Source organism: Crocuta crocuta, unplaced genomic scaffold (genome assembly GCF_008692635.1).
Source record: "Crocuta crocuta isolate KB4526 unplaced genomic scaffold, BGI_CrCroc_1.0 scaffold348, whole genome shotgun sequence".
Taxonomy (NCBI): Eukaryota; Metazoa; Chordata; class Mammalia; order Carnivora; family Hyaenidae; genus Crocuta; species Crocuta crocuta.
In genome coordinates, this window is record NW_027529573.1 from 6,145,488 (window position 1) to 6,147,982 (window position 2,495).

The 2,495-nt window shown below is 51.4% G+C and overlaps 1 protein-coding gene across 1 annotated transcript in view; it reads right to left on the reverse strand.

The window, feature by feature from the left end:
• Positions 1-2,495, reverse strand: part of GRK3 (G protein-coupled receptor kinase 3) — a 106,729-nt gene that overhangs the window by 32,826 nt on the left and 71,408 nt on the right. The gene's annotated exons all lie outside the window — the stretch shown is intronic.

Below are 2,495 nucleotides of genomic sequence, written 5' to 3' on the forward strand. Positions count from 1 at the left end.
GGGGGGGGAGGGGAGCCTGCAAAGAAAGCAGCCCGAAAGGGCTCCTGCAAAAGCCACGCCCTCCAACCTGCCCAGCCCTCACTGATCTTCCTTGACAAGATGGGTGAGGAGGCAACACTTCACTGTGCAAGGTTGCAGTGAGGGTTAGAAGAATTCAGTCTGTGTCAGGGGTTTTTAATCTCTAGTCTTATTTTATTATAATGGCTCTTAAGCCACGTTCACTGACAATCTGCTCAGAAAAGTGCTCCTGGGTCGCTCATGATCATTGCCAATCCAGGATCAGCACTGTGCCCAGAGCTCTCTGTCTAACGAGTTCTATTCGGGAGGCTGCTCTGGGACTGTGAACACGGGCGCTGGTCCGCCACGGGCGGGTCCGGCCCCAGGAGAAGCTCCACGGCCCGGAATCCAGAGTCTGACGGCATGAGGTCACCTGGCCACGCTATGAGGGCACTGGAGGTTTCCATGAAGGAGGCTCCAAACCAGTCTCCGGGAAGGGTTAATTTCAGGGTTGCCCCAGAAGCCCTTTGTGGTGAATTTTGAGCCCTTATGATTCTTGGGATCAAAGCCCAATTCTGGAAAGGGAAAATATGGTGAGGGTGACCACGACAGGTTAGTGCAGAGCAGCTAAGATGACACTGGATCGGGGCCAAATACTGCACCACCGGCCCCCGTGGCTTTCTGACTCGGCCCGCACGGCCACTACTGGGCTTCCTGACACTGTGTGCTGGCGATCCGAACGACTATGAACACTGAAAGAGCCCGTGAAGGTTTTGAGACACTGTGACGTGAGATGCAGCCTTGTGTTCTTACAGCAAGTAAGCGGGAACTCAAATCGGCCTGCGGAAGTCTGTTCAAATACGGAAGGTTTTCTTTGACTTTTCAGGGCCACTGCACAGTTAGCTTTCCCCTTCAGTAAATCGCGATCCCATCACTGAATGGACTAAGTCTAAGCCCAAACGGGGAGCCTCAACCACAACACCGCTTGTAGGCAGAGCAGCTAGGTGGAGTCCAAGGATCGCATCTGCAGCTCTGAAAAGACTGGAGAAACCGAGGCAACGGTGGTTTCGTTGAGCCTCAGGGAGGTTGCCCGAGTGTAAGCCCTGGAGACAGAAGTGGACTGTAATTCTAGCCCCACAACGCACCAGGGCTATGACCTCGATTTCTCTGGACTTCAGGGTCCACACCATAAAGTAGCTAATTCTACCTATGACGTCCAGTGTTTCTGTGAAGATCAGAGTGGATTCAGAGCAGCTGGCCGAGCATGCCTGGGTCAGCGGATATTCAACTGATGACACGGAGAGCGTTGTGGCTGCTGGCACTACCACCACGACCCACGGGCCACGTCCCACACAGTGGGCGCCAGAGGGACCCCACGGCATTGCCCGAACCTGGCACTGGCCAGTGTTACATAAAAACGTGCTGAATTTGTCGGTTGACCTGACCCTCACGACCACTGGATGAAATAAACGGCATTATTGTGTCCTCTTTAGAGAGGGGAGAAGGGAGACACGACTTGGAAGAGGATTCAAACCCAGATCTGCTGACTCGGAAGTCTTGTTCCTGGCCAACACACGCCCCCTTTACTTAAAAAAATAATGAGTGTTTGGTTGTGCCTTTACCCTTTTTATACAGAGGCCTCATTATGACCATGTAAGCGTAGAAACCACCTCCCAGCTCCTCCCCCTTTTTGTAGCCACTGCTGGAATCCTGAGAACAGCGCACCTTTTGGGGCCAAGGGGTAAATTACAGTAAGAAGCGGTGCCGCTGTGTAAGGAAAAACAACCCCATCGCTGCAAGTTAATTCCTTTGCAAGATTAACTCTCCTGAGCTCTTGAATTCCTATTCAGGGGCGGCCACACTAAATTGAAGAAATTAGCATACCAAATAGCTGCGGCATTAAAAATTCAAATAACCCTCTTAAAAACGTCTGATGAACTTCAGAGAGAGGCTTATGCAACCACAGGTTGAGCCTAATAATTGTAAAGTGCCGGCAAAATGCTAATGCCATTATCACAGCACCCCAGATTGCGAGGGAAGGGGAGCCGTGTTTACAGTCGGTGTGCTATCCGCCACTCACATCTGATTGGCGCCTTACAAGGCGATTCTGATTGACCGCAGGCCATCCTCACGCACTGCCACACAGGGACACTTTACTTCTAGACCCACAGAAAGAAGGGTCTGTGGTTTATTTTCTACATGGATGCATGACAGGAGACGCCAGGGAGTTTCTTCAAGCCCGTTCAAGACGGAGATGAATGTTAGCTCAAGGTGGACAGTAAAATGTAATTTTCAGAGATTTCAGTGCCGAGAGCGATACGTTCACAAAGAGAAAGAGTAAAAGCAACGCTCATCTGCTTTTCCACGGACTGCGCACACGTCTATACTTGCCACTCAGATATAGTGAGAACCGAAGAAACAGAAATGAAAATCAGTGCACATCCCGTTCTGCTTCTGCGGAGCCCTGGGATGGTGCTTTATGCCCCTGCACGCGGGCT